Genomic DNA, 20000 nt, shown 5'->3' with positions numbered 1-20000 from the left:
TAGTCGTTATGCCAATGAATTCCTCCCCTCATACATTTCTATGTGTTGTCACTGCTGTTATATCTTGGTTCACGTGCCACCAGTGAGGAGTCCCCAACGGGAGGACGTAGAGCCCCCCCCCACCCCCCGCCCGTAGGAGTTAACACCCTCCCCGCCCGGCTCCCCTCCCCCGAACAATTGTGTTCGAATTGTGTTCATATAGACCCTATACAAAACTGGAAGCACCACGGTGGATTCGAACCCACAACCTCCGTGGTGACTGCTTGACCCGAGCGCAGACTCCAGTTGAGTCAATTGTATTTATAGAGCGCATTTATAGAAAAAAAACAACCAAGCTACATCAGGCAAGAATGTCTCACGACATACAAATATAAAAAAAGTGCAAAGATGGAGCGATGGAGGCATGAAGAATTTTAAAAGGCCAGGGAGAACAGGTTTGTTTTAAGTCTGGATTAAACAAGAAATTATATATTTCAAAAGAAGGTGAGAACCTTCCAGATAAAGGGTATTGGCTGTTCAAACGAAACGAAACGGACAAATAAGTATAGGGCTTGAAGGGTTAAGCAAATGTCCCCTCCCCGATTTTTCTTTCTAAAAATCAAACCCTGTGGACAATTACTGAACCAAAAACACATATTGTCCTTTATTTCCCACACAGAGATGCGACAAAAACATAAAATATCTCCATGTATTCAAGGCTTCATGGGGTGTGTAATTGATAGAAAATACGAGTTTTTTTGTCTTATTATTTCATTCATTGTTTTTGCAACCATTCTCTGCTTTTGATCTTTCTCCTCTCCTCTCCTCTCCTCTCCTCTCCTCTCCTCTCCTCTTCTATATTCATCTACCCTCCCTCCTCTCCTCTCCTCTTCTATATTCATCTACCCTCCTCTCCTCTCCTCTCCTCTCCTCTCCTCTCCTCTCCTCTCCTCTCCTCTCCTATCCTCTCCTCTCCTCATATCCCCTCTCCATCTCATTCCTCCTCTCCTCTCCTCTCCCCCCCCCCCCCCTCGTCGCGTGGCCTTTTCTCAGACAGCTCTTTGGGTTATAAAACCACCATGATGTATGATGCTGTCTGCCCAAAACTCTAAAGAGTCCCAATGCGATTTAAACAACACGGTACACACACACACACACACACACACACACACACACACACACACACACACACACACACACACACACACACACACACACACACACACACACACACACACACACACACACACGCGCATGGACACGCACAAACAAATTGCACTCTCCCACGTTCAGTATAGGAATGCTCCATACACACACAGATGCACACCTTGACACATTCACGCTCACGCACACGTGCGCTCATACACTCCCACGGCGATTTAGAAATAGTGTCCACATCGACAGTTTTTCTGTTTGTTCGATCTACTTTTCCTCTCCTGCTGAAATCCCTAGTGGCTGGGTTGGCATTTTAAATCCTGACACACTGCTACACACACACACACACACACACACACACACACACACACACACACACACACACACACACACACACACACACACACACACACACACACACACACACACACACACACACACACGCACACAGAGGACAACACACAAACAGTGTAGCGTGTGGGGACCGGACCGCGCTACACAGTTTGTTAAGTAATTAGGAGGCTTTGCTGTCTCCTGATATCCATACTTTTCAACCCCCCCCCCCCCCCCTTTGGAAAAAATAATATATATCGTTCTTGTTGTCGGGTAGAAAACGTGTATATCCAAAACTGTTTTCCAATGGATCCAATTTAGTTGTTATTCAGTCACATAATAATAATAATAAAATCCGCAGACACGCTTTATCGCTTTCATTTTCAAAGTTTTTCAAAAAGAATTGCAAACATAGCCGATGTGCAAGCTCACGACACGTTTTGACCTTGCAGATTGGCTATTCTTGCTACTTTTGCAAGACACTCTCGTAAGACCAAGTAGGGAATTGATTTATGTTTATTTATATAAATTTGTCAGCAACAAAATAAAAAAGTCAACCTATTTATATACCTCCATTGATTCCATGGAGGTATAGTTTTGATGTCCTCTCCGCTCTCACTGAACTGACAGCAAGCGCAGTTCAAGTTTGTTCCCCCGTATATTGCGCTGCAGTAATCTGATCCCAGGTCAGTGTAATCATCGTAACATCATGCTTTTCTCTACCGATCAGCGCTGCGCAAGGGTAGATTGGCTATTTTTGGCGAAGAGATTTGGTGTAGACGGGGAAAAAAGCGGTCCAAGTACAGAGACAACTCCAGAGACAAGGTCCAGTTGACAAAGTATAAAAGGTATTATAGTATATGTATATGAGCTGTTTGAACTTGTAAAATGTGTGTCACTGATTGAAGTGTGTTCAATAAGGGACACGTCTTTTAGTTTCCAAATAAGGCACGATTCCTCATTTCAAGGGACGGATGGCAACCCTGGTTGTAGTGAAAGCAAAGGCTGTCAGTACTTATCAGACACACATGCTTAGCAGACACCATCAGCGTTATAGCCTGTTATTTTTATTATTTATTGAATACTTTATCGTATTCACTGGCAGTTTTTCAGAACAGTCTGCAGCCAGTGCCAGATTTTTTGAGCATTTTTACTAACCTTTCAAAAGACGGAGGAGTGTCTCTGCTTCCATCGGGGGGGGGAAAGCGTGTCACCACGCCCCACCGTTCTTTAGTTATTGTCTGTTGAATATAGCTTGTTCTCGCCAAAAAAATAATTTTTAATAATTAGATCGGATGGGGCTGGGTTTGTTGTGATCACACTATTTCCGGGTCTACTCTTCTCCAGAAGTCATAGGATCACTCATAGGTTGGCGAACAGCGCCATCTAGTGTAAACACTGAAAACACTGTTTTGACGTGTTACACGTCATTGGCACTGAATGAGTCATTAGTCAGAATGAAATGTAAACAACAAGTGGAACAGTACTGGGGACTTGTTTCCATTGTGGTCAACATAGCATAACAAATGTATATGTATGTAATAATTCATGTCATCAACACATAGGCTACAAACACTATTATATACCTCCCCTTGTGGTCTCCTGATAGATGTTCTTTCAGACCAATTTCAAAATAAACCAAGTCATTTAATATTTCATGGATCGTGGAATTCCACATTTTGGTGGCAGAGTAGTAGAATGATAATGTGTCCATGTTGCTCCGTTCCTGTTCTTTCATCTACGTATGAATGCACTTACCTTTCAAATATACTTCCTACACCTTTTATAGAATATTTTAAGACCAACTCGCAAGTTCATGATTATAATACTAGACAATCCGACAATCTCCATCCTCCCTTCAGCCGTACCACTCATAGCCAGTTCTCCATTAAAGACAGAGGTTCTTTACTCTGGAATTGCCAACTCCTCATCTTCACTCAGTAACTTCAAACATAGATTGAGGGCCAGCCTGATGAATCAATTCAAGCCTCTCCACTTCTACCATATAATGTAGCCCTACTTATGCATGCACACACACGCGCACACACACACACACACACACACACACACACACACACACACACACACACACACACACACACACGCGCGCGCACACACGGACACACGGACACACACACACACACACACACACACACACACGCGCGCGCACACACACGTGCAGACACGAGCACACACACACACACACACACACACACACACACACACACACACACACACACACACACACACACACACACACACACACACACACACACACACACGCGCGCGCGCACACGCACACACACGTGCAGACACGAGCACACACACACGCACGCACGCACGCACGCACGCACGCACGCACACACGCACGCACGCACGCACGCACGCACGCACGCACGCACGCACGCACGCACGCATGCGCGCGCACACAGACAGACCTACACATTCAACTGCATTGTTGTTTGGCGTGTCTTATGTTTGATTACTATGTTTAACTTACTTGTTTATTAGGAGAGAACCTTGTATAAGCCCTATATGGGTTTGCTTTCTCACCTGCACTTATTTCTGTGTTTTAATAATGTTACCTTTGTACTGTTTTGTTATTGTGCGAATAAATCAATCAAATCAAATCAAATCAAATAGCCATCCTCAGGGTTTAGGCTGTAGCAACGTCTCACAGCTGGCTTGCACATTAAACCTCAGCCCCTCATAGTATATACGCTACCTGTTGTAATGTCTGCTTTCCAAGGCGGATGTTTTATGCTTTATACCGCTCTGTCTGCATATGGGTTTTTTGTTAACTGCTGCATTTAAATTTGTTCCATTTTTTACAACTATACATCATGGCAGGGGGATAGGGGGAAAAAAAACGCAAATGATGTGTGTGTACTTCCGCACTTACACACACACATAACCAAAACGTCCCTGTCCTGGTTTCGTCCGACACGCACCGAGATAAATGACTTGTTGAACGCCGCAATAAGATGGTGAATTATTCAAATTGAACATTAATCTGGTAGAGGCGTAGCGGGCGCACGCACCAGCGGCGGAGGAGTGCAGACGCCGTGCGCGGAAAATGATGGACGTACCCAACTTATGACCGTACCGTACAGCACATGTTGAAAGAAAACAAACACAATTCCACAACTTTCCGTCGTTAGACGTGGGGCCATATTTCATTTGGATTGAAGATGGGCCTATTTGCAGATACATACTTTATCACATTATAGCCCAGCCTTTATTTGTCATCATGGGTGTGAGGGGGGGAATGATTAAAGGAACGCAATTCAAAAAAGAAACTTTCCCCGATTGGTCAGCTAGCTGCCATATTGTCTTCCTTAGAAGGTTATAATGTCAAGCTGACCATTTAGCATAATGGTTCTCAGAGTTTTTTAATGTCAAGGACCTCCAAATTGATTTATTTGGCCGCCGGACCGCCATCTGAAATTGTTTTTATTTGCCAGAGACCCCCATAGAAGATTTGTGTTGATAAAGAGGGTTTCTGCCTAAGAGGTATTTGTAATAATTATATATCTTTATTAAATCCTCTATGATAAAATGTCTAAATTTAGGGTCTTATCTGTCCATGGCTTGATCAATATGGCCCACAATGAACTGGCACCACAAGTGACCTCTCTCTCCTTACCCACTTAAACCAGGGGTGCCCACACTTTTTTGACCTGAGAACTACCTTTAAAATGACCAGCTCAACAAGATCTGCCCAGCAAAAAAAGTATTATCCCATTGCTGAAAGTAGTTGAAAAATGTACCTGAGGGGGCTTTGGAATAGCGGCGCTGGCATTGCATATAAGACAAACACACTTGGAATGGGAAATAAGGGGGAAAAAAGTCTTCCTCCCATTCTGCATGGAAGTGGTAGGTTTTAGGGTTATTTTTTGCCATGCACATTTTGTATAACTTTGTAATACTACTTTTTGTGCGCAACACTTGCAAACAAAGCATTGTATTGGGGGGTTTGCCTGCTATAGAAGCAGTGAAGCGAGCTGACAGGCCCTTCTTGACGATGTTTGTTCTGTTATTGCGGGGAAAGCTTTCGCTGAAAATTGCCGATCGACAAACTCACAACGCAATGCAACGTTGTCGATCTGCTATTTCCAGTGAAAGCTTTCCCCACAACACAGGAAGGAACACACCATGACTGGAGGCATGGCCACATGTGTCCCATTCCATCAGGTACACTTTGTGTTTTGATTAAATTACCAGTATAACTCACACATGTACACGTGCACAAACACACACACACACACACACACACACACACACACACACACACACACACACACACACACACACACACACACACACACACACACACACACACACACACACACACACACACACACACACACACACACACACACACCAGCCAGCCATTAGGTTTGAACTGGAAGACAAAGTATTTCTCTGCCAGCGTTCAGTGTTGAGCACTTGACGACACATATTAAATACAAGAAAGATGACAACAATAAAAGATTTTATGGACGCTTGGGGGTGAGCGTAACTTTGGCCCCTCCATTTTTCTGAAGACACACGACCGTAAAACATAAAACGGAGGGCTGGGCTATCAAACTATTCCCCCCAGTGGTGGAAGATTAAGATTAAGTAAAACTTGGCAATACCACCATTTAGAAATACTCTGCTATAATGTAAAAGGCCCGTATACAACATTTGAAATATTTCCGACAAAGTGCAAAAGTATTAGAATCAAAATACACTTAAAGCTTTTTAGATCAGCTATACTTGAATAGACAAATTATATAATAGAGCTTACTTGGTTCATGTATGTTTTTTTGAATAATCTTAATCTACAGTAACTAAACTAATGATTGTAATGGAGTAATCAAATTCATCATTCTGAATGAGTACTGTAAGCATATATATACTATATTTATAAATATTGATGCAGATACATTTGTACTATTACCATTTTTTTGGAATACAGGCATATTACTTGTAACAGAGTATATCTACACTGTCGTACTGTTACTTTTACTTAAAGGAGAGTTCCAGTCATTTTAGGTGTTTGCTTTGATGTGTCGCTAATCACTCACCAACATACCAGGGGCAGTTGACTTTTTTCATAGAAGCCCCTGTTGTCCATTGTGGAGACCCCTTCCACTGGCATAATGGAGTAATGCGGATAAACAAAAATCGCCTATTTTAGCAGCTCCAAAGTTCGTTTTTTTTCCACTAATCACATTATACATAATAATACATAACAACATTATGCAGTGTACTGACACTCAAACATGCACTGAATGTCCCTTATGAGCTGCCGTTCATGCAGAACGACGTGAAGCTAGTCCTCGGTGTTGCCAGATTCTGTGAGAGAAACAAGCAACCAGCTCCATGTCGTTCTGCATGAACAGCAGCTCATAAGGGACATTCAGTGCATGTTTGAGTGTCAGTACACTGCATAATGAGGATTAGTGGAAAAAAAACGAACTTTGGAGCTGCTAAAAAACATCAAAAGCAAACACCTACAATTACTGGAACTCTCCTTTAAAGGAATAGTTCACCCAAACATATTACTTATTTTCTATTAATTATACACCCCATGAAGCCTTGAATTCATGGAGATTGTTTTAGTTTTTGTCCTATTCCTGAGCCAATAATGTGATGACCGGGTGTATTTCCAGTAGGAGACTCAAAGAGACTCCTTCGAGTCTCCTACCGAATACATTAGCATCTTTCCGCCGGTAATCAAATTATTGGCTTAGGAATGCGACAAAAACACAAAAATCTCAATGAATTCAATGGGTGTGTAATTGATAGAAAATAAGTAATTTTTTTGTGTGAATTACTCTTTTAAGCAAAAAAAAAAAACACATATTTTTCCACCTGTTCTATATCCTAGGAGGGATATTTCATGCTTTTTGATCGAATCAGCCAAGGTCGACTTCTCTCTCTGAGCCCAAATCCACTTTCCTCTTCCTCCCTCGCTTCCTGACTCCCTGGCCCTTGTGGGAGGCGGGCCTCTGGGGAGCCATAAAAGCCAATCAAACGCCTTTTAGTGGAGGGGGGAGGGGGCGGGGCCTTGGGCATCATCGAGAGCCAATGGGACGGACCGTTTGGCCTTGAAGGATTGTTAGGCAGGAAAGATGAGCGATCTTTTAGCAAGACGTTAATCATTCCTCCTTCCATTCACTGTCACCTGCACGCGTGTGTGTGCACATACACACGTGTGGATCACTATACTTGTGAGGACATCAGTGTTTTAGAGTGGCAATTTTATGAATGACATTCTTAGCAACATTTTTAAGGCTATTTTTAACCCTAAAGCAGAAAATAGCCTTTTTGCAGGTTTACAAACCTGAGATCGGCTATAAATCAGGCATATAACTCCAAGCTCAATCCATAAACAATTTGCATATATATATAGTCGTGTAAGCCTAGTCTTTCTGGGTGGTGAAACCGCCCCTATATGTGAGGTTTGGATATTTGCACCCCCCAATCCTGTGCTGTGATTGGCCACCAGTGTACCCCCCTAACCCTGCACCGTGATTGGCCAATCACAGTCTATTCAGGACTGTAATTGGCTAGTGAAACATGACACATGTGCATAGCCCTATAAATAGGACTATGCACTTAAAAAAAACTCATTTATGTTTTTTTTAAGTGAATCACACATTGTGGGTGGAAAGGGTATTAAACATTTCAATAAATGTATTTATTTTTTGTACATGATTGGTTGACTCCATTCAGTATTGTGATTAGCTAGCAAGACACCGCCCACTTCACACTGGGTGTGATTTTTTATTATTATTTCTAAATGTATTTTCTACCATAAAAACATACATTTATCTTGTGAGAACCGGGACAATTTTCCTCACAACGTCTGTATATGAAATTCTACTTGTGTAGACATTTGGCCCTCACAACTATAGAAATACAAGTAGGCCTACACACTCACGCACACACGCACACTGTGTGATGACTCCCCTAGGAGTTTCCGAGTCTTTATCCAATAGAAGTGCTGAGTGATGACCATGATCTCACCCTAATTTATTAGATGAGGAATTCTATCTCTCTGTTCTTTGTATACCTCTCTCCTCTCCTCTCTCCCCTACCTCCTCCCCTCCCCTCTCATCTCTCCTTCCTCCTCCCCTCTCCTCTCATCTCTCCTTCCTCCTCCACTCTCCTCTCTCCTTCCTCTCCTCTCCGCTCCTCTCCTCCTCCCTCCCCCTCTCCTTTCCTCTGCCCAACCCACCTCTCCTCTACTCTACTCTACTCTACTCTACTCTACTCTACTCTACTCTACTCTACTCTACTCTACTCTACTCTACTCTACTCTACTCTTCTCTTCTCTTCTCTTCTCTTCTCTTCTCTTCTCTTCTCTTCTCCTCTCCTCTTCTCTTCTCTTCTCTTCTCTTCTCTCCTCTCCTCTCCTCTCCTCTCCTCTCCTCTCCTCTCCTCTCCTCTCCTCTTTCATGTTGTGGAGCAGCTGTAATGATGGGTTTAGAAACAGAAGGTCAAGTGCCTTGCTCAAGGGTACAAATACATTACTCGTTCATTCTCGCGTACATTTTATCTATTTTCCTAATCAAACCGATAACTCTGCTTTGATGTGTGTGTGTGTGTGTGTGTGTGTGTGTGTGTGTGTGTGTGTGTGTGTGTGTGTGTGTGTGTGTGTGTGTGTGTGTGTGTGTGTGTGTGTGTGTGTGTGTGTGTGTGTGAGTGTGTGTGTGTGTGTGTGTGTGTGTGTGTGTGCATGTGCATGTGCGTATGCGTGCGCGCCAGTGCAAGAGAGACATGTCATGTAGCTTTATATCTGTCTTGAACCATATAGTGTCCCTATTCTGGGGCAAACGTGCTGAAAATATAGCCGATCTACAAGCTCACAATATATATTTGTGCATTGGCTATTTTCGCTGAAGAGATTTGGTGTTGAGGGGAAAAAACACCTTGCTTATTGTAAGTCGCTCTGGATAAGAGTGTCTGCTAAATGCCTCAATTGTATAAATAAATACAAAGAGCAGACATAGCATTGAGCCCTGGGGGACCCCGGTCATCTACGTATATAGGGTTTAAGTGGTTGATATGCTGTTAACACAAATCATATGGCTGCAGTATCTCACACTCTTAGTGTGTAGGTGGAAGGGTGTGTGCGTGCGTGCATGTGTGCGTGTGCGTGCTAATGGAAAAAGTAGGCTACTCACATTTTTGACTTAAGTAAAAGTATCAATACTGCAATGTAGAAATACTCTGTTACAAGTCAAATTCCGGAATTCTAAATGTACTTGAGTAAAAGTATTGGCATCAACATGTACTTGAAGTACCGAAAGTAAAAGTACTCATTATGCATAATGTCCCATTTCAAGTTTCGCATCGCGACGCATTGTGAGCTTGTAGATCGGCTATTTTCAAATGGCCAAAATGTATATAGGGCTGAAGAGGGTAATGTATGTTTTGTAATAATAATCCAAATCTACAAAGTAACTAGTAATTAAAGTTTTGTAGTGGAGTAAAAGTATAATTTTTGCCTCTGAGATGTAGTGGAGTAAAAGTAGAAGTACTGAAAATTTGCAATACTCCAGTAAAGTAAAAAATACCTCAATTGTACTTAAGTACAGTACTTGAGTAAATGTATGTAGTTACTTTACACCACTGGTGCGTGCATGTATGTATGTGTGTGCGTGCGACCAATGTGTTTGACATCAGTGTGTATCTTGGCAGGTTTATGGCCCAATAACTCAGGCTCTGTGCCAAGGAAAGGATGGAAGAACCCAGAATAAACACACCACCATAATCACTTTTTCCCATCATATAAACCCCCCCTCCCCCCCCCCCCCCCCCCACACACACACACACACACGCTAACCAGATGTACTCAGCCTGTCCCATGTAAAAAAAGTGTTATTTCCTGATAATGTATATTTTGGCGTTTCCCCCTCAATTCTCTCGGTGTCATCCTGCCTTCTTCTCTCATTTATCTTCCTCTCTGTTTAGCGTGATGTCTGTTCGCCCAGCTGAAGCTACAAACATATTTATATATGATTCATTCAGTAAAATTCTTTAGCCCAATGGTATGCATTCGGCTATGGACCCCCATAACTCTGAGAATGTACCAATGGAACCAAATGGACCCGTTGGACCCACTCTCTGAGTTACAGACTTAAAAAGGGTCCAGTTGGTTCCTATAACTATCAATCATTTAGCTGGGAACCCCCTGGGACCCCCTCAAGGGCCTTTGTCCCCAGACCCCCACAAACCACTGCTTTAGTCTGTTTGAGTTAAATTGTGCTTTACAATGACTAGCCTGTCTATATCTATATATGTCTGTCTGTCTGTCTGTCTGTCTGTCTGTCTGTCTGTCTGTCTGTCTGTCTGTCTGTCTGTCTGTCTGTCTGTCTGTCTGTCTGTCTCTAAACCTGAATGGTGCTTTGAGAGTTAGGAGACTTCAAAGAATCTAGTATAAAAAACGTGTACCAATAGTTATCCTGGAAATATTGGACTTAATGTCTTGTCTTGCATGGACTTACTGTCTCTCAATTTCTTTCTGGACACACTCGAAACAACATGTGTCCAGACAGAATGTAAACAACAAATGCACATGAACTTACTCACAGTCAACATTGGTCGTACACTTCAGTTTGCCATATTACCAACACCGGACAAAGATTATGGGTACAGGAAGCACCTCCTCCAAATAGAGCGACTACCTATAATGGATGGATTCATTCGAAGCAGAAACAATATAATGAATGAATAATACGCGGTAAAGCACACCATCTCGTGTAATATTGCTTAATTAATATACTATTCTATACACAGATTGGACAAAATTACATTGTATTCATTAACAGAAAGTTACTGTACATAGTGCCACTTTAACCCATTAAGCTTTATTTTATCGTATGCCACACTAAGAGATATTTTGAGTGCAGCACTATAATTGCAGTTTGACATTTTGCTACTTTTACTTAATACGTAAAACATTACAGTACTTTGTTCCACCACTGATTAGAAGAGAACGGCAAATGAAATAATTATAAGAACAGAGAGAGAGAGAGATGAGAGAGAGAGAGAGAGGAGAGAGAGAGAGAGAGAGAGAGAGAGAGAGAGAGAGGAAAAATGAATGAGGGAACATGCAGCCATAGATTTTTCCTGGCATTGGAAACGTAAGTAGAGGAATGGAGCACACACACACACACACACACACACACACACACACACACACACACACACACACACACACACACACACACACACACACACACACACACACACACACACACACACACACACACACACACACACACACACACACACACACACACACACACACACACTCCAGCCCCCGTAGAGGTAATTAGACTCTGATTGTGGCTTTGGGATTTTTCAAACGACCGTTATTATTATAATTAGCATTGGAGAGCAGCCAGGAACCTTGATATATACGTTGCTGCCTGCATTGTATGTGGACACGCACAGAGGAGCAGGGATGTGCACATACTGTATACATACATACAGACCAGTGATGTAAAGTAGCTAAGTATATTTACTCAAGTACTGTACTTAAGTACAATTTTGGAGTGTCTCCAATAGTTTTACTGCTACTCCACTACATCTCAGAGGCGAATATTATACTTTTACCTCACTACAATTATTTGAAAACTTTAGTTACTAATTACTTTGTAGATTTGTATTACAAAACATACATTAACCATTTATACAGTATACATTTCGCCCATTGGAAATTAGCCGATAGATCTGCTATTTCCAAAAATAATTTATACATTTGAAAACTTGAAATGGGACATTCTGCAGAATGAGTACTTTTACTTTTGTGCTTAACGTACATTTTGATGGCAAAACTTTTATACTTTTACTCAAGTACATTTTGAATTCTGAACTTTTACCTGTAACAGAGTATTTCTACATTCCAGTATTGATACTTTTACTTAAGTAAAAAAAAAAAGTACTTTTTACACCACTGTTAACCACTTATATGCTTAATAAACTACTACTTGACTGGACTGGAACTGTAATCTTTCTCCCGTACAATGTTGTCACGAGGCACATGACTTTTTGCCAGAGATATCCCCACAGTGTGTGTTTGCTTGCTTACTTTCAGGCCCTGCCAAAGCGAGCATCATTGATGCAGGTCACTTGAAAACACACGTTGAAAACAATATAAGATTGAAATAAGAACAGTTTACCGTTGTTCCAAATCATTGGACAATCTTGAGCCACACGTCGAGACTCCATAATAGGAGCTAATAAACTCTGAAAAACCCAATTGGCCGTGACTGGGGGAGTTGAGCCAGTTGGAGGGGCATGATCTTTATCACTGTGTTTACGACTCATATGGGGCTGGGGGGTGGAGCCTGTCAATGAGGAATGTTGAACCGGAGGAGTAGGACGGAGACAACACTATATCCTCCCAGTGAGGGCTCCTCACTGGCAGGTGAAGGATCCAAGACCAAGGACCAGTCTTTGACTTTATTGTGTTTCCATCCTTGACATTTTATTTCTGTGAAAAGCATGTATGCCATGTGTTTTATTTTTAACATAACTGTGTAAATAATTCAATAATAATTGAAGACACGTCAACAGGTTTTTATGCAACACACTGGATGACTATAGCTGTAGAAAAATGAGTTCATATCATGTTTGGTGACGTGAGTCATGGCCTATATACTGCATGTTTCCTGTCTGTCTCCCATGCTGCGTTGGCTTCTAATGTACGCAATTACAACCACGCGTTGACGCAATTTTCACTTGATTGACACTCACTGATGCAATTAACTCTGTATGCGTAATTAGCTTGTACATTGCACCGATTGTGTCACACTGTGAGTGAATCAGAATCATCTTTATTTTCACGGGGCTGGTTTACAGGAGTAAAGGCCTTTGCAGACAGGGTGCGATTTTTCGCACGGAAGAAACGGACAATATAATTTGTTTAATGAACACATGGTTCTCAATTACCTCATGCACACCGGCTCCGAATTTACCGTGCGGTGATGCGATGCGTTTTTTTTCCAATCGAACACAGTTCGATTTGTGCGTCTTTTCGCATGCGGTTAAAACTGATTGACTAATCGCACCCTGTCTACAAAGGCCTTAAAGATGTGGGAGTGCGCTCCATAACTTGTTTTTGTGAGATGAGAGGAATGACGTACAGGGAAGAGCAGGAGAGGTGAGAAGAAAAAAAAGGTATAATAATCAAAGATAGATAATTATATACAGATAGAGTGTGTAGTAGCAGGTATGTGTAAGTGCATGGGTACATCTTTTATTACTGTGTGTGTGTGTGTGTGTGTGTGTGTGTGTGTGTGTGTGTGTGTGTGTGTGTGTGTGTGTGTGTGTGTGTGTGTGTGTGTGTGTGTGTGTGTGTGTGTGTGTGTGTGTGTGCGCGCGCACACGCACGCCAAGGGCCCAGCATCCGCCTTTGAAATTGAGTCTATATAGGAAGTGGAATGGCCTGTAGTTTCGCTGTTTTACCCTGCTGGTGTCAGAAGAAATAAGTCTCTGTGCAAGTGGGTGGGTTTTTGCCGAACTTTAGACTTGATTTTATTACCTTAATAAACATTGTGATAAATACTGAAATGCTTGGTAAATTATGGTCCCATTTATTTTAAAATTGATGATAAAGTAGGTATGCTCTAGGAGGAGCGGGATGATTTGACTGACAAGCTAGCCTATACAACCAATAGCATTAATTCCCCGCCCCCACTCTTGATTGAAAAGCTACCCAACCAATAGCATTTATTTGCGGTTGCATAGGATATGACGCAATATGACGCGGCATAGACAGATGGCGGATTTGAATGTGCTGAAAAATCATTCATTTACGGTCTGTAGAGTCTATGGGCGTAGCGCTGTCCATTTGTTTTACAGTGTATGGTGTGTGCACATTTTAGGATCATTAATATTAAATATGAATTACAACTCATGTATGTAGCCTACTATACATACATACATACATACATACATACATACATACATACATACATACATACATACATACATACATACATACATACATACATACATACATACATACATACATACATACATACATAGTCATATGTAGAAGTGGCTAGCAGCACTTAAAAATGTATATTATATTATACAGTTGTGGGGGGTTGGAGTGGTCCTACAGGATACTTTTAAATATACTATCTAGAGCTCCAAAAAGGTTGAGAACAACTGTTCTTAGAAGGCTCGTACCCTTCGGAGCTTTTGCCGTAAACGGACAGCTGACTCCAAGCGCACGGCTGTCTACTTTCATACCTGCCAACGCTAATGTGTCTGGCAGTGTTGTGTGGCTGTGTGTGGGGACTGTGTGTGTGTGACAGAACAGTAAACACATGAATGTCCCTGACTCTTTCATGTGTTTTCCAGTCTGTCACCGTGCCACTAATTCACTTAATTCATCCACTCAAAAGAAATGAAAAGAAATGAAAATGCCAAGTCTATTTCACAGCTCGCGTAATGACATTTTGGGCTAAGTTAACGCTGTATGAAATTAACTTTGTGCCACTCATGTTTCGGGGCCAATTTTCTGCTCTGTTGACCGGTTGCCTCAGAACACAGACATTCCTTTAAAATAAGCATGTTTTGCATGACATGCGGTGCCGGTCACATTGGTTGTCTTCTTTTGAACGACACAAAATGTGACACAGAGAATGACAGCGTTTTTTTTGTGCATTGTGGCTGACCAGCCTCGCCTAACCTCGCGTCACAAGTCTTTCCACCTCGGAGGAAAGCCTGGTATTCTTTCTAAACTAGCCGTGTAATCCGGTTTAGAAAAAAGGAGAAATTGTCGCATTGTTTTTGTCCCCCACATAATGCGAATCAATGCTACGAGTTAAAGAATACGAATAAAAGATGGATGTAACAAACGATTATTATACCAAAAGAAACAAAACGATTATACCAAACTAAATACATTTTAAACTAGGGGAATCATTTTGGAGATGCACGGTGCCGGAGGTTTCCGGTCTTTGGTTCCGGCCACCTGATGACGTAAGGTTATTTCCGCTCTGACCGGATCAGAAACCCGTAAATGGTATTGATCCCAGGCTAAGCCTCGCCAGACAAAAACAAAATAAATCAAAATGTTTCATTTTTTGATTTTGTAAGTAGCGAAAATACCCAATCCACAAAGTGTGTCGCGATGTGGCACATTGTGAGTTAGTAGATTTTCACTACTGTAATATTAACTTTACAATGAAGTATAGAGCGCTTGCGTCCTTAATTAGGTTGGATGCACAAATAGACTGCACCAGTGTTTGCATTCAAACACATTTGTAGAATTTATCCTCTGTGCAGTTACACCGTATGTGTGTGTGTGTGTGTGTGTGTGTGTGTTTTGACTTTGTGGCGGCGTTGTCCTTGAATCCTCACAGATCTAACCCTAACCCTCGTATAATTAATCTGTAGTGCTTCTGAGGTTATGCTAGAACAAAAGAGAAACAGACTCTGTAGTTTTTGTACGGTCCGTCAGGTTTGGGTGAAAATCCCCTCCATTCACTGCAGACAACATGATGCAGTTTGAACCCAGACACATTTCACATCCATCAGTACATCGTTGCTGTCGTGCAGAAACCTCTTATCTCCATATTCCAACTGTTTGTGTTTTTGTCGTAAATGAACGCCGTACTTGATCACACTACAGCGTCACACAAGGGATCAAAAGTAACAGATCCACAATTCATTAAAATCAGTCCCACCTTTGATTGAATTGATTGATTGATTGATTGATTGATTGATTGATTGAATACTTAATTATCAGTTTGCGAAAAAAGCACAGGAAAGTACAGTTCAATACAAGATCTGCTAAGAGGATTTTCAACCCAGGCTAGGCTTTGACTTTTACAGGGGGGCAGTTTCGATTTGCAGCCAGAGTAGGGATTCACACTTTAACAATACTTTACTGAAAATTGGTTATATCAGTCTTCAGTATATAGACACAGCAGCTCTAGAAGGTATGTTTTCTTTGTCGCAACAGCATTCTAATCGTTCAACAAATGAATGAATTAATCAAATTATTCTGCGTCAGTCAATTTTCCTCTCTGTGTTCTTCATGCAATGCAACACAAGTGTGCGTGTGTGTGTGTGTGATCCCATAAGACAGATGTGTTCTTCATCACACGCTGGTGTAGCATACAAGCTCACAGCTCGTGATCTTGTAGATCTGCTATTTACCTCACGCTACACCGTCATACGATAAAGTACAAATCAGTCTTACTACATACCATGGTGAATTCAATGAAAAGCACAAACAAAGCCCTTCTATTGTCTAATAGCAATCAAAGCGCAGCTGTTAACGGGGAAGCCAGCCTCGGCTAATTAATAGCGCTGTCTCGTTAGCATGTTGTTGTTGTAATTGTACACTTAATTGTTGATTAAGGGAGCAAATTGCTAATTGCATTGATTGGGGATGTGCTTAATTGGAGTATGGCGATTTCCCCCTTGTACTGGGAGGTTTCCGAGGGGATTCGAGTCGATCAGGGAACCAATGGAGCCTGCAATTCCGTCTGGAATTAATCCCTCTGTTCCTTGTTTGTCCTTTCTTTCTTTCTTTCTTAATATATTATTGACATACTTGATAGCTTTGGCTGGCGTTGAGCGTGTCGGTGAGTGATGAATTGTTTGCTTTGTGTAGAGAGCAAATTGTCTCTTGTCGGGTGGAAACCTCATATGACCCAAAAAAACTGTTACTTTTCTAGATTAAATTTCAAAAAACAGCAAAAGTAACAGATCTACAAGCTCAAAACGCGTCGCTTCGCAAGAGTGGTGCTCTCCGTGGGTTAGCGTTGAAGGGTCCTTGAGCAAGACACTGTGTGTGTGTGCGTGCGACTGCGTGCCTGCGTTTGTTTGCGCGTGCATGCGCCTGAATGTAATGCATATATTGTAAAGCACTTTGGATAAAGACGCTATATAAGTTCACCGTTAACATTTATTTACTATTTTAATGTAACTGTACAAATTACTTAAGTTAATTTAGTCATGTTCTCTTTCCCTCAGCTTGTCTCTATTTGTCTCTGTCTCTGTCCCTCTATTTGTATCTCGTCGTCTTTCTGTGTTTTCTTTGTCTAACAATGTATAGTTATTCATAAACCCTATTAGTTTCTATTTGTCTCTACTTGTCTCCATTTGTCTCTATTCATCACTTATCTCTATCTGTATAATCGACTCGTCTCCACTTGTCTAGAATTGACTCTACGTTTCTGGCTCACTGCCATTCTGTGTTTTTCCATTCCATACTTGGGATTTGGAATGTCCAGCATCTCAGATAAAAAGTGCCCCCCCCCCCCTCCATATCTCTCTCTCTCTCTCTCTCTCTCTCTCTCTCTCTCTCTCTCTCTCTCTCTCTCTCTCTCTCTCTCTCTCTCTCTCTCTCTCTCTCTCCTTCATGCTGTGTGCCTGGTCAGTTTGTTTCTCTCGATTTCATGATGAATTGAAGAACTGAGAAGAGCTAGCAACGGGAGCCAACACACCGTTTAGCACGCACGCACACACACACACACACACACACACACACACACACACACACACACACACACACACACACACACACACACACACACACACACACACACACACACACACACACACACACACACACACACACACACACACACACTCACACAGTCCCACAGACAGACAGAGTCGCCCATTAGCTATCTGTGGGGTTTTGCTCCGTCACACCCACAAAACTGCCAAAGTGGTGACAACTCGGGGTGTGTGTGTGTGTGTCAGAACAAGGGTAACTGTGACCATGGGCAGAGAGAGTCCTCAACTGGCCCCTCTGAGAGTTAGATAGATAGAAAAGTTATACTGTCTTAAAGTTTCAGACCAAACAAATCAAGTCTTCTTTTCAAATGTCACAGAAAGATCTCGTTCAAGTGTGAATGAGGTACACTACACACTACACACTACACACTACACACTACACACTACACACTACACACTACACACTACACACTACACACTAATGAGGTACACCACAGCTGATCCAAAACAAGTCAACATACAAAAAACTAACAATCAGGTGATGGTGCTTATTATAGGCAAAAAAAATGGTAAAAAACTTTTTTCCCACAACTTTTTAAATGTAGCAAATTTCTCGCTATGGAACAGGTGTGCCTTTTGTTTCACTCTTTTCATTTTTTGTACTTGCCTTTTGGAGTGCGTTGGGCACAAATAGCTTTAACCACAAGTCCCTCAGGGCTCTATACTAGTGTTTTTTTCAGTTTTCTGTTATTGTGGGGAAAGCTTTTGCTGAAAATAGCAGATCGACAAGCTCACAACATGTCGCGACACGTTGTGAGCTTGTTGATCGGCTATTTTCAGCAAAAGCTTTCCCCACGATACGGATGCTGGGATTGAAGTGGTTAAAAACCCGTCACCAAGGCAAATCAACAGGACAAAGCCACTGGCGTTTATTTGGAAAATGTTGTTTCCATTCCATTTATCGATTCACTGCTTTGCCAGCGAACAACTTTGAAAACGTTTTATTTGGAGATAATGAGGGTATTTGATCTAAATGAGCCATTTCTGCCGCAACTTACATACAATAGTTTGTGTGAAGAATGAAGTGGGCCAGAGAAATCAGCGAATGAGACGTAGAGAGAGAGAAAGAGAGGGAGAGACAGAGAGAGAGAGAATCAGATGGGAGCTGGAGTGAAGGAATTGAAAACAGTAAGTGATTTTTCTTTTGTTAAAATAAGTGTTAAATAGCTCTATATTCTGATGGCAATCATTGCTTCAGAGTGTTTTTGTATAGGAACAGAACAGAGTCCTCCCTGTCTCTCTCTCCAGCTCTTTAGCAAATAGAAAATACATTTTCCGGTGGATAACAATGTCAACAATCAGGAGAGAGAACTCTTATAGCAGACATAGAGGATAAAAACAAGTGCAATTGGAAGTGATGACACAAAGAAGTGAGAAGACGAATGACAAATGAGTTTCCTGTCCCTGATTGGCTATTATTGGCAACCTGCCTGAAAATGTATTGACGCGTTGCAAACTTGTATTTTCACCACTTTCTTTTCATCAGGATGGGGAACAATTATGTTAGCTCTTGGAACATAGTGAATGCACCTTTTAACAGAACAGAGGGGGAAAAACATCTATTTGTTGTTATTTGAACTGTTGAAGGACAGTTTGGTAGTGAATGTTGAAAACCAGGACATTTTAGTGTCTTAGACCAGGGGTCTTCAACAGGGGGTCCGGGACCCTCATAGTTTGTACAGGGGGGGCCGCCAAATGTTTGTAGGATTTTTTTTAATGTTTGTTTACATTAACCACTTGAACCGTAGCATCCCTATTCTGAGGAAAACTGTAGCTAAAAAATAGCAGATCTACAAGCTTACTGCGAGCCATTATGAGCTTGTAGATCGGCTATTTTCGGCAAAGAGGTTTTGTGTAGGAGGGGAAAAAAGAGCAGACCAAGTACAGCGCCAATAGTGTTGTCTAGTGTTGTCAAACAAGTCTATGAAGCTATCTATCTAAAAGTTTAATCTGCAAGACAATTATATACAATATGTAGTGGG

At 41.7% G+C, this 20000-nt stretch overlaps 1 protein-coding gene across 1 annotated transcript in view; it reads left to right on the top strand.

Annotated features, from left to right (window-relative positions):
• Positions 1-20000, top strand: part of tenm3 (teneurin transmembrane protein 3) — a 458716-nt gene that overhangs the window by 47769 nt on the left and 390947 nt on the right. The gene's annotated exons all lie outside the window — the stretch shown is intronic.

The sequence above is a fragment of the Gymnoscopelus braueri genome, assembly GCF_963280865.1.
Source record: "Gymnoscopelus braueri genome assembly, chromosome: 2".
Lineage (NCBI taxonomy): Eukaryota > Metazoa > Chordata > Actinopteri > Myctophiformes > Myctophidae > Gymnoscopelus > Gymnoscopelus braueri.
The sequence above is the reverse complement of the archived record's forward strand: the minus strand, read 5'-3'. Positions and strand labels throughout refer to the sequence as shown.